The sequence below is a fragment of the Mustela erminea genome, chromosome 7 (genome assembly GCF_009829155.1).
Source record: "Mustela erminea isolate mMusErm1 chromosome 7, mMusErm1.Pri, whole genome shotgun sequence".
Classification (NCBI taxonomy): Eukaryota; Metazoa; Chordata; class Mammalia; order Carnivora; family Mustelidae; genus Mustela; species Mustela erminea.
This window is the reverse complement of record NC_045620.1, coordinates 45,152,795-45,166,319: the sequence shown is the minus strand read 5'-3', so window position 1 is coordinate 45,166,319 and position 13,525 is coordinate 45,152,795. Positions and strand designations below refer to the sequence as shown.

The 13,525-nt window shown below is 47.9% G+C and overlaps 1 long non-coding RNA gene across 1 annotated transcript in view; it reads left to right on the top strand.

Moving 5' to 3' along the window:
• The window catches only part of LOC116595327, a 76,905-nt gene extending 68,537 nt beyond the window's left edge, over positions 1-8,368 (top strand). The window contains exons 2-3 of the long non-coding RNA XR_004287617.1: positions 7,707-7,925; positions 8,287-8,368. This is a non-coding gene — a long non-coding RNA (uncharacterized LOC116595327). The remainder of the gene's footprint in view (positions 1-7,706; positions 7,926-8,286) is intronic.
• Positions 8,369-13,525: the final 5,157 nt, after the last annotated feature.

Below are 13,525 nucleotides of genomic sequence, written 5' to 3'. Positions count from 1 at the left end.
TGTTCCCAGACGTGGAACTGTGGGCTCCTATGGTACATCTATTTGTATTTTTTCGAGGAACATCCATACAGTTTTGCATAGTGACTGTCCCAATGTGCATTCCCACCAATGGTGTCCAGGGGGTCCCTTTTCTCCATATCCTCAGCAGCACTAGTTACCTCTTGTCTTTTTTATGGTAGCTAAATTCCAGTTGATGTGATGTGATATCTCGTCATGCCCTTGATTGCATTTTTCTGATGATTAGTCATGGTGAGTATATTTTTTCCTACCCATTTCTCATGTGTTTGTGTTGTCTGGGAAAATGCCAGAGCGCTGGACACTGTATGTGGGGCCCAGCGACAAGACTAGTCCCCATGAGACCTTTGGGGTTGTCCTTCAGAAATACAAGGGTGGGTGCAGAAGCACTCTTCTGGCTGAGGTGAAGGTGCTAGAATCTGAAAGAGGACACCATGGGAGTGGACAGAAAATAAGGAAATTGTGGGTTCTGAGGTCCTTTCCTTTGCCCTTGGAGCCTAGAGATCCTGCTCCTTTGGCCCTGTGGCTCTGGAAAGCCAGTGCCTTGAGGGCCCCTGAGAAAAGGCAACTCTATCTTGGCTGGTCTGCCTGCCTGGGGTTGTCCCAGGAGAGCTGGAGAACAGGATGCAGGGAGCTTCCCTGTCCATGGTACCTAGGGAGATCTGCTGGAGGAACTGAAGAAGGAAAAGCCAGGCCCAGGCCATCGTGGTTGTTCACCTGCCAAGAAACAGCTTGAAACTTGGAGTACCACTTTTCCCTGCAGTCTAGGTGCTTAAAAGGGGAGGTGGGCTCCAAGACCTTCTCAATTATTCATTCACAAACTCTACACTTAAGCACTCCCCTACACCACGTACCATGGTGGTCCCATGCACGCAGCTGTAGATACCTAGGGTTCCTTGCCTTTGGGAGCCCACAGTCTAGACATTGACCAAAGCACAAAACAAAGACATGTGAAAGAAAAGAACTAGGTCTCTAAATGACAAATGAAGTGTGCTCTGAAAGGAAGGAAGGCTCCAGAGGCAGTCAATAGGAAGGACCGAAAGAACTCACTGAAGGCAACACTGAAAACAAAATGAAAAAAAAAGGAGCTAGTCCTGCACAAGTCTGGGTGCAGTGTGTCAGGAAGATGGAACCTCTGTTGGGAGCCTCACTGCCAAAAGCCAGTTTGGCCAGAGGAGAGGAAAAAGGCATCCAGCATAGCTGGAGAGAAATTGGGAACAGAGAAGGGAGGAGGGAGGTAGGCAGGAAGAGAGGTTGAGACCTAGGAAACAGTTAGCTATCTATTTTTCCTCTGTGAGTGCATTGCCCTAATACCCTGCATCTCCAAATGCAGGTATTGAATTTCCCACAGCTTTTGTGGAATAAAAATGCAGGCACAGTGTGGTGTGTTTCCCCAACCTCAAGATACCTAGGTGCCTGGGGCTGTGACTGAGTCTAGGCTTTCAGAGGATTTATCCCCCAATTTAGTTCCCATAATTCGGGAAGCCATTTGGACTGAGTATCTGAGATCCTGTGTGTCTTTGGCCCTTGGCACTGCCTCAGTTCTCTGCTCTGTGAGCCTCTATCGATGGCAGCTCAAAACATCTGTGCTTGTTTTTTGGTTTGGACCTAGAGAAGAGAAAGGGAAAGAAGGAGAAGTGGAACATGAGCAAGGTAACTAGGAAGTGAGAAACTCTTTGCATGACATCTAGAGAAACTCTATACATGATATTTCATCATGTTGACTGTACCCTATGGCTGAGAAGCCAGTCTCTAACCACCTAGACATTACAGAGCAATGTCTATACCACAGGTCATGATCCCTGGGAGCCATTGTGAAGACTGTTCCCCTCATAGAGCAAAATGAGGCAAAGTGGTCTCATTCTAAATCTAGATGGGAAACGACTGAATACTCTCACTAGAGAGGATGACAAAGTGTGCATCTTTGTGCATTTCCAACCCATGATGGTGCCACAATATAAAGAGGTCAAGAAGGAAAGTGATGGTTCCAGCATTACATGGCTGGAACGCAGGCCACCTAGGAGCGGTCCTCCGGGCCAAGTCCCACCCCTTCTTGTAATTTTTCCTCCTTCAATTGGTCCCCCAGAAACACACAATACCATCCCACACACATTATAAATAGCTTCCACATACACCTGAAGAGTCCCAAGGAAATAGATTCCAGCCTGGTCCCCACTATGCAGATTGGGAAAGTGTGGACTATGGGAGACACACAATGACTTAGGACACAGAACTAGCAAAGGAAACAGAAAAAAGCTCTGGCTTCTGCTCTGTCTCCTAAAAAGTAGGAAACTAGATACATTTCCAGAGAGTTGTGTCTATGGCATTGTTGGCTTGTTGTGTACAGTCACAGAGATGACATGGGGAAGAAAGGTAAATAGTCAGATGAAAAGAAGGGGCTCTGAAGAGGTGTGACTGAACGAAGTGGCCCAGTATTAGAATCTTGGAAGAGTGACCTCACATCCTTTGTGATAGGCCCCAACTGAACTTAGAACTCTGTAACCAGGCAGCCACTTTCAAAAGACAACCTGCTCTCCAGCTCACTTGAGTGGAGACATTCAAGAGAAGATGTTCTGCTGTTGTATTCGTAGGTTTGGGCCAAAGAAAGCCCAGAGCAAGAGATGTTATTGTAATTGTAGACGTCAGCTCAGCCACTTTTCCAAAGCTTCTGGTCATGTGGCAGGAGAGACACCAAAAGGTAACACAAGGTAGCTCTGGTTAGCCCCACTGGAGAGCTAGCAACAACTCTGATCCCACCTCAGCGGGCTCACACCTCTTGTCCCTCACTCTGTGTGTGTGTGTGTGTGTGTGTGTAGAGATGGGGACAGGGGATGAGGGACATGCCCTTCCTGGGCAGAAGCAAGCTGTCAGGTGTTGGAGGACTGACCCATCTTTCAGGCTCATACTCCAGGTCATAGCAGGCAGGATAAGAAGGTGAGTACAGGGACCAAGCTCAACTCCCCGTATAGTAGCCATGAGCCTTAGAGTTTCCTCTGGCTACCTCCTTGCTTGAAGCCTTTTCAGCTGCTCCTCTTAGTCTGAACTGGAGGACACGATTTCTAATGGGGGTGTCCCTTTGTGGCAATGTCTCAGGAGGGCACTAATGTCTCTTGGCCCTGAAGATATGGGCACTGCATATTCAGAGCTGCACCCAGGACATCTTGGATGAGCTGGTCTGTGACTTCAACTACACCAACTCCCTGGACAAGTGTCAGGTGTCCCCGGCCACCCAGGATCAGTGCTGTTCTGAGGTGAGGATGGGAAGACCGTTCACCACACCCAGGTCCCCCAGGTGTATGGGGACACTACTGGAGCCTTCCCATAATGTTTCTATTTGAGTGTCCCACAGGTCCAACCACAAAGGAACCCGAACATCCACACGTCTGCCACAAGCGATGGGCTAAGGTGGGAAGACTATTCTTCACCTATGTGGAACTGGGAGAGAATAGAGTGAGTGCCTTCCATGGTTTGGAAATTTGTTTTTGCATGACTTTTCATGAAACCATGAGAACTTTTGCCTTTTACTACTGTTTGTTTTATGGTTCTCCCTACTCACCACAGCTATCCTGTGGAGAACCCAGCTCCACTGTCCTTGGAGAACTTGTCCAAGCCCTTCTAAATCCTCACACCAAATAAGGTGACTGAACCTAAAAAAGGGACTGTGGGAGGAAGCCATTCTATAGGTTTTCCTGTAATGTATCTTCTCTCAGGACACATCAAATCATTGTAGGTCCACCAGGTCACATGCTGTGTCCTTACATGTCTTTAGAGTCCTCCATAAAGGAGCTCATCTGCCACAGTGATTCAGGCTTCAAGGCTGGTAGAAGTTGACATGATTCGATTTTGTTGCCATTTCAGCAATGCTGCAAGGAACGAACACCTTAAGTGTCCTAACAGGCATTCTGAGGTGCTATGATATATTCTATGATCTTCCAGAACATAGAACCACAGGTTGGGTGGAATGCCTCAGATGCCTCCTGGCCTGGGTAGCTGGCTTTGCCTTTTCAGAGCTCCACCTGGGACTTTTTTGGTGAGTTGTTGCAAGGGGTCAGCTCCTCCATCTCCCTTGACAAGCAGCAGGGGCCTCAGGCCACCGACAACATCCAAAGCTGGTCTGAAGTGAGAATGGGTCCAGATTTATGTCTGGTCTCAGGACCCAGAGATGATCAGGGCATGGCCAGAACTCAGACTAGAAACAACTGGCTGCCTTGGGGCCTGCCAAGAAAGGTGGTTTTCCCCTGAACCTTTCTCCTCGGTCAGGAACAGACCATGCCTCATCAGCATAGGGGAAATGCCATGTAGCCCATGCTCTTTGACAGTTCTCAGGCACAGCACAGATCTTGAGCAGCATTGGGGATTCTAAGCCTTTCTTTTCTCCTCTCTACAGTAGGGATGTTTACTCATGACTCCAAGGCGCACAGCTTTTCATACAGGCTATGAAGAGAGAGAAATGCTGTTGTTGCTCAGCTAACAGAACGTTTTGAAGTCACCAGGACATTTAAGGTTAGATTGTCCTTTTCAAGCCTAAAACCTTTTTGCACTTCTCAGCCTAGAGCCTTTTTCTGGGTGGGCACTCAAGTCCCTTCTCTTGCACAAGTTCCCAAAGCAAGGGGAGGATGCGGTCTGAGCTGCAGAACCTGCTTTTCCTGGGGTGCATGGTGTTGAAGCTGACTACGTTGCCCCTCTTCCCTGGTCTACCTGATGGAAAATGAATCTTCCCTGTATCTGGAGGAGTCCTGCAAAATGCTGACACTCAAAGGTGGCACAGTGCAGACTTTTGTACACTCCCTGGTACTATCCTTCCCGGATAGAAGCACCTCAAACGTCACAACCATGTTCTGCACCTACAGATGTTACCCTCAGCCCAGGAGGTCTTGGGCCAGCAGATCAATAGGTGAGTGCCCACCCCATGCAAAGCACAGGAGGGACCCTCCCATCTACTAGTTTTATGACTTGCGAATGTCACTGCCCCTCGCTGATCTTTATTTTCCTTTTCTGAATGTGGGGGTGATAAGAGAATGAACCTCGTATGACAACTGTAAGAAATCAGGGGAGGAGATATGGCATGGGCTTCTCTGGTGCCCAGCTCTGTAGAAAGGGCCGCTGGACATGCTGGGCCTCTTCATGGCCAATAGTTCTCTCTACAGGGAAGATGCTCTCAAGCTCAGCCCTCAAAGGCCTGTGGCCTTCTGGCTTTATGTAAAGGAAATGGAAAACAGACAGTTTTCCTATTTGCAAAGGATGTCTGAGGTGCCATCTAGCTGGTCTTGGTGGTTGTCCTTTATGTGACCAGATTACAGGGACACGCAGAACAGGCAAAACAGGCCAAAGGCCACTCAGTATTTGGAAAGTCTTGGTTGGGATTATTTCATTCAATAATGTATATCAAGCACCTAGGAATGCAGGCACTTTCAAGTCACTAAGACACCTAAATGGAAAAAGTAGAGATAATGTTGGAGTCTCAATTCTAGTCCGAGGGTCAGATAGACACTCTACACAACCTGAGCATGCATGACTAGAGTACGTCAGATGGGACATCTTTGTGGCCTGCTCTAGGGAGGAATGCCCTCAACTGGAATACCCCTCAACTGGTCCATGAGGATGGACTCTAAGATCAAATAACAAGATAAGCCTTTGGGTCCAGAAGGAGGGCCTTCTGCCTCCACGGGACAGAAACTACAGGGGTGGTTGCTGGAAAGGGACTTTCAGAACCATGGATCTGCCAGATCTCTTGATTTCCATGGGAGGGCTTAACTGGGCAGCTTCCCATGAACAAGCCAATGAGCCAAGGTGAGCTGAGGTGGGGATGCCAAGCTCTCTGGGAAGCAGAGCACAGTCTGGGCTGAGTTGGTGCCTAAAACACCCATCCCTTGGAGGGTCCATTACTGTTCTGTCTGCCCCTCTCCATATCCACCTCTGCTGACCACCACAAGTGAGGCCAAGAACAAAAGGTGTGGTGAGCAGACCACTCAGCAGTTGGCCTCCCACCTAAGCCCTGATACTGGTCAGCATGGAGAATGGGGTAGACAAGACCCTTGGCCATTAAGAGGAGAGTCTAAGTGGAAAAACCAGACTCATACAGGTTTTCTGGATGACCAGGCCTTCCATGGCAAGGACAGCTCTGGAGGGGTGGGAAGTGGCAGGAGCCATTCTGTGGAACTCACACAGAAAGAATTGTTCTGTGGGAAAAGCATGTGGAATGAAAGACCAGGCCTCTGACTCTGACATACGACTCTCCCAGCACCCTGTGTCCCATCTTGGCTACCTGGCCTGGCCAGACATTGCACGATATCTGGCAGGCCCTTCACAGTGTCTGTTTTGAGGTAAAGGGGTCTATGTGTATCTGAAGTGGCATGACTGAGACCCGAAGAACCATGCTCCCATCCTCCTGATGCAGCAGGAACTGCTGCAGCTCACGGAGGCTGAGGTGGAGGATAAGGGGCATTGCTAGCAATCTGGGATGTGGTTTATGGGCTGGGTACTCCCTGAAAGGCCATGGGATCTATCCTTTTTGGGAAAATCACATGGAAAGTGAGTGATGTAGATGAGACCACCCCAGTGTCAACTCCAGGACTCCATCCAGTGGCAGAGCCAGCCAAAGGGCCTTGCATGGAGCTAGAGGCAACCAGGGCTCTGTTTCAACCATCGCCTCCGGTGACAGAGCCAGCCTTCCCTCCATCAGCTGTTCCAGACCTGGAACAGGGGCTCCTATGTTGTATATGGGAGCTGGGTGCTGAGCCACAGACAGTTGGACCATCAGCTTGTCTGGGAATTTTTAGCCCAGCTCTGCAATTAGACACCTAGTTCACTCCAGCCCCAGAGACACCCTGCCACCCCATGAAGGTGGGGTGAAGCTGAAGGAGGAGAAGCCTGCCCTCCTGAACTTCCCTCCCAAGCTGGTGGCAGAACAACTGACATACATGGATGCAGTGAGCAGCTGGGCTCTCAGGGTGGGACAGGGCCAGCTTTTCTTCTGCTCTTAACTGCCCTATATGTGCCTTTCCTATGTGGACTACTATGTATGGGACCTGATTTCAGCTGCACCCCTGACCAACCATGGAAACCCATCAGGTTCCTTTGACCTGAGCATTCACCGTCCAGCTGCAGACTGTGGAGATAGACACTGAGAAGGACTGAGGCAGAGATACCATGCAGATGAAATGAGCGAGAACAGATAGAAAAATGAGCAGGCTCTGGTCCCTCAGGTAGAGGAGGTAGCTCCCTGTATGTAGTCAAGTCCATAGGTCTCCCACCCACCTGCCTTGGAGGCTGAGCACCTTCAACTTGTAATAGGCATCTGACGTGACCTTAAGGACAGGGCAGACAGAAAAACCTGTGGTTGCAGGCACCATGTGAGAATGTGGAACTGAAAGGAGAGAGGGATCACAGGGATGAACATTTGCAGAAGATGCCGCCTTTGGGAGCACCACCTGGAACTGCCACCTGGAGCTGGGATGATCAGGGTGCACATGCCCTCCTTCCTTCCCTTGGATCTATTTGCTCCTGGTCATCCTGTACTGGGTTCCCTCAGGAAAAAAAAAAAATGCAATGAAATACAGGCTGTCTGAACAAGCTCAGGCCACATTCCCAGCTTCCTGAGCTCCAGCTCTGACCTGTGACCCCTACCTAGGACATGAATCTTGCATGTGCGAACATGTGTGTGGGTAAACAAACCTTCCCCCATCCTCTAGGAGCTGTTCAAGAAGGTGCTGCCCCATCAGTGCCTGGGCTCCATCTGGTCCACGAGGAACAAGCCTGGAAATGAGTACTTGGCATTCACAGGTGGTCCAGGCCACCATCACCTGGTTCAATGGAGTGGCCAGCTGCATTATCACCACTTGCCTTGGTAACCCAAGCATGACAGCCAGGGACAGGGCTGTGGTCATGGCGCACTGGATCAAGAGGGCAAGGTGTGTTATGGGAGACCCAGCTGAGTTGCTCTCCTGATCCTCGGGAACAACTCTTCTGTCTTTATCACTTCTCAGGGTTGAAGTCCCTGGTCTAAGATCTAGGGACCATGCGGTTCCGAGACTTTTCCTCCCAGGGACAGGCTCAACTTAACTTGCATGGTCCAATGTTGGGATTCTCAGTTCCTTTGTGACTTCTTTTTAGAGTGAGGGAAAATCCTCCCTCTCCCCAGTAGTGTTACTCTTTAGGGCTGGACACGTGCTTCATCCAGGAGGGAAGCTGTAAACTGAGGGGAGACTGAAGCTCTAGAGCAGACGGGACTCCTGCTCTCCCCCTGACAGCTCCTTCTCTTCCCTCCCCCAGGCCTGTCATGTCTTGGGGAACTATTCCTCCCTGCGTGCCATCCTCTCAGTTCTGCAGAGTTACTCCATACACTGCCTGAAGAGGACATGGGAGAAAGTTTCCCAGTAAGGAGGCTTCTCCCAATGGAGGGACCAGGATGGAGGAGGGATCTCCCATAGGCCTGTCCTTTTCTCTCTCAGTCAGCTTGGACTCCTGGGAGGCAGCAAACACTGATCAAGGTACCTAAGCCTGGGTACCTAAAGCTCCTGCTTTCTAAATCAGTTTTCCTCAATGTTCCACCCTGGGCTGAGCTGAATTCAATATTTTCACGTATTTACTTGACAGCCACTGAACTCCCAGCCCATGGGAAACCAACCCCCCCCCACCAACAAACAGACCTACTCAATTAATCTGGGAAGGGAGGCCCCGGATGATCCCCATGAAAACTCCCTCCATGCCCTACAAAAACCTTAGTGTTCAGAGGAGCCCAGAGAAAACCCTCATCTAGGCAGTTTGACCCGTGGGCGTTCTCAAAGAAAAGGGCCTCGTACTCCCCTGCCCCATTACTCCTACACTGATCCTACCATTTTTCCCTCTATTCAGGAAGAGCTTTCAAATTGTTAAAAAGATTTGTGCTTAAGACAACTCACAGGGCAGGAAACTACTCATCAGTGTAGCATAGAAGGTGTAGGTCTAGAAAAAGAGGAGTGCTGTAACGGAAAATAGTCCTGTGTGGATGAAGTAGGGAATGAATGGCCTGAAGCATTCCTTAAGTTGGGGAAGCCTTTGTCATGAATGTGCTGACAGCCTGGGCTTAAGATTCTCTTGGGAGTGAGACAAGCTGGTGCTGCTCATCCAGACTCCCTAGGACAGATTTACTGTCTATGTCCATAGCTGTTCCACAAGGGGGCCTGTAGACACCCTGACAGCCCAGAGGACAGGCCCATGCTCAGTGATGGGGTTGGGATGGGTTGAGGGCTACAATCATGATGACAGTCATAGGATCCTGAGTCCTCTGGAGACCATGGGAGGTAGGTGAAGTTCTCACTTTTCCCAATGAGAAGATAGGCTCAAGGAGAATAGGCTACAAGCTCAAGGTCACACATGGACTGAATGTGGTAGCTGAGATTGTTCTAGAAGGGCTCAAGGCATGCTTCAGGATAATGGAACATCAATATCAGCAGACTTAGGTCAGATGTCTAGGGTCTGGAAGGTCTGATGTCAAAGACATTGGGAGCAAGTGGACGGAGGGTATTCTGCTCTCAAGGAAATTGTCCTTGGCCCTACAGAAGTACCCCTCTAATAAATTTGCCACCCTGGTGAGGCACCTGCAGAGAGCCTGGAAGAGGCTGCCGAAGAAGGTGAGTGTACCTGAGGTACAGGGCCTCCAAGGTCAGAGGAGAGGAGCTCCGCCCTGAGGGCTGGAGGCCTCCAAATCACACAGGTGGGACTTGAGTCTCCAGCTCGATCTCCCATTGCCACATTTCCTACATTTCTTATTTCCAAGTGGCCAGGAGGAGGGTCTAGAAAACTGGATACAAAATGCATTTGTGGGCATGGAGGGGCCCAGGGCTCCATACCCTATGATTTTCACCAAGCCTGAGCTGGAGATGATCAGGGGGAGTCTGATTTCTGGAAGGGTGAGGGGAAAGGGAATTGATGAGAAGTTACTAATGGTCCTAGCACCCCCTCCCCATGTGGGATGCTGCAGTGGGCCAGGAGGCTGAAGCCTTTTCAGGGGAGGGTCCCTGTGACACCAGAGTACAGGGACTCATCCCAATCCTACCCATGATGACAAAGAGTGTCATCCCCTATCTTGGTACTTTCCTCACTGACGTGGTGATGTGGGATACTGTGATGGAGGACTGTATAGAGGTGGGTGAGCATCAGCACTGTGAAGGAGCGATCAGAGTACTGACGTTCGGGAGCAAAGACCCTCCATACTGAGCCCTGAGCTCTCTGTACTTGGCAAAACTCCTCTCATGATGGCCTCACAGCTGCCCCTGTGAGCTGGGTCTCTTGCCCATTTCAGTGCTGAGTAAAGGGAGGCTGTGCCTAGACTGGTGTCCAAGACTGGTGAAGAATCAGAGCTTCCTGAAGGCAAAGCTGTATGAGGTCTGTCTGAATGGTCCGCAGGCTCTCCCTCCGACCTTGCCTCTGTGGGACGACCTTGCCTGCACATCAGCAACACTTCAGTAGCCCAGCAGCACCTGCCTGCCCAAAGCTTCGGCTGCCCCCTTATGTCATCACAAGGGTTGTGCTGCAGGGTCCCAACCTTCATCAGCCCCACATACTCCTTTCTCTGGAACATAAGGTCTTGCCTAGACCCCAGTCCCATTGTCTGGGCCCCCTCATATGTCCTGGCCTAAGCGCAGCGTTAGAAAGGGTTGCTGTCATACTGGGTCACAAATAAGGACTCACCCGATACCAAAAGACTGAGATTAGTCCCTGCATATTCTCAGATCACAGTGCTTTGAAACCGGAGCCCAATCACAAGGAAAAGTTCCGAAGGAACTCAAACACCTGGAAGCTAAATACCATCTTGCTTAAGAATGCTGTGCTTTCATTTATTCTTCTCCTACCCACTTAAGCCCCCATGTTGCATCACCACTTCCTCATATCAAGGAGATCATATGATAGTTGTCTTTCTCTGCTTGACTTATTTCGCTAAGCATGATACGCTCTAGTTCCATCCATGTTGTCGCAAATGGCAAGATTTCATTTCTTTTGATGGCTGCATAGTATTCCATTGTGTATATATACCACATCTTCTTGATCCATTCATCTGTTGATGGACATCTAGGTTCTTTCCATAGTTTGGCTATTGTGGACATTGCTGCTATAAACATTCGGGTGCACGTGCCCCTTTGGATCACTACGTTTATGGGATTGGGAGGGAGACAAACCATAAGTGACTTTTAATCTCACAAAACAAACTGAGGGTTGCTGGGGGGAGGGGGTTTGGGAGAAGGGGGTGGGATTATGGACATTGGGGAGGGTATGTGCTTTGGTGAGTGCTATGAAGTGTGTAAACCTGGTGATTCACAGACCTGTACCCCTGGGGATAGAGTATTATGCCTCCATCAGAAAGGATGAATAACCAACTTTTGTAGCAACATGGACGGGACTGGAAGAGATTATGCTGAGTGAAATAAGTCAAGCAGAGAGAGTCAATTATCATATGGTTTCACTTATTTGTGGAGCATAACAAATAGCATGGAGGACATGGGGACTTAGAGTGGAGAAGGGAGTTGGGGGAAATTGGAAGGGGAGGTGAACCATGAGAGACTATGGACTCTGAAAAACAATCTGAGGGTTTTGAAGGGACGGGGGGTGGGAGGTTGGGGTACCAGGTGGTGGGTATTATAGAGGGCACGGATTGCATGGAGCACGGGGTGTGGTGCAAAAATAATGAATACTGTTATGCTGGAAATAAAAAAAAATAAATAAATTAAATATTAAAAAAAAAAAAAAGAAATGAGTTTAAAAAAAAAAAAAAAAGAATGCTGTGCTTTGGTGAGTGCTGTGAAGTGTGTAAACCAACATGGGGGCTTAAGTGGGTTTAAATGAAACAAAATGGGATTGGGATTGGGAGGGAGACAAACCATAAGTGACTCTTGATCTCACAAAACAAACTGAGAGTTGCTGGGGGGAGGGGGTTTGGGAGAAGGGGGTGGGATTATGGACATTGGGGAGGGTATGTGCTTTGGTGAGTGCTGTGAAGTGTGTAAACCTGGTGATTCACAGACCTGTACCCCTGGGGATAAAAATATATGTTTATAAAAAATTAAAAATTAAAAAAATAAATAAATAAATAAAAATTAAAAATTATATTAAAAAAAAAAAGAATGCTGGGATCAACCAGGAGATCAAAGAAGAACTGAAACAATTCATGGAAACCAATGAGAATGAAGACACTTTGATCCAAAACCTATGGGATACAGCAAAGGCGGTGCTAAGGGGAAATACATAGTCATCCAAGCCTCCCTCAAAAAAAATTGAAAAATCCAGAACACACAAGCTTTCTCTACACCTTAAAGAACTGGAGAATCAACAACAAATAAAACCAACTCCACACATAAGAAGGGAAATCAAGATTAGAGCTGAGATCAATGAGGTAGAAACCAGATATACAGTAGAACCTATCAATGAAACTAGAAGCTGGTTTTTTGAAAGAATCAATAAGATCGATAAACCATTGGCCACACTAATCCAAAAGAAAAGAGAGAAAGCCAAAATTTATAAAATTATGAATGAAAATAGAGAGATCACAACACACACCAAGGAAGTAGAAACAATCATCAGAAATTATTATCAACAGTTATATGCCAATAAGCTAAGCAACCTAGATGAAATGGATGCATTCCTGGAAAACTATAAACTCCCAAAATTGAACCAGGAAGAAATTGACAACCTGAATAGACTGATATCTAGTAACGAGATTGAGGCAGTGATCAAAAACCTCCCAAAAAACAAGAGCTCAGGACCTGATGGATTCCCTGGGAATTCTACCAAACTTTCAAAGAAGAAATAATACCTATTCTCCTAAAGCTGTTTCAAAAAATTGAAGCAAAAGGAAAACTTCCAGACTCTTTCTATGAAGCCAGCATTACCCTAAACCCCAAACCAGGCAAAGACCCTACCAAAAAGGAGAATTTCAGACCAACATCACTGATGAATATGGATGCTAAGATTCTCAACAAGATCCTAGCCAACAGGATCCAACAGCACATTAAAAAAATTATCCACCACGACCAGGTGGGATTCATTCCTGGGCTACAAGGATCGTTCAACATTCACAAATCAATCAATGTGATAGAACAAATTAATATGAGAAGAGAGAAGAACCACATGGTCCTCTCAATTGATGCAGAAAAAACATTTGACAAAATCCAGCATCCGTTCCTGATTAAAATGCTTCAAAGTATAGGGATAGAGGGAACATTCCTGAACTTCATCAAATCTACCTATGAAAGAGACCCACAGCAAATATCATCCTCAATGGGAAAATGCTTGCAGCCTTCCCGTTGAGATCAGGAACACGACAAGGATGCCCACTCTCACCACTCTTGTTCAACATAGTATTAGAAGTCCTAGCAACAGCAATCAGAAAACAAAGAGAAATAAAAGGTATCCAAATTGGCAATGAAGAAGTCAAACTCTCTCTCTTTGCACATGACATGATTCTTTATATGGAAAACCCAAAAGACTCCACCCCAAAACTACTAGAACTCATACAGCAATTCAGCAACATGGCAGG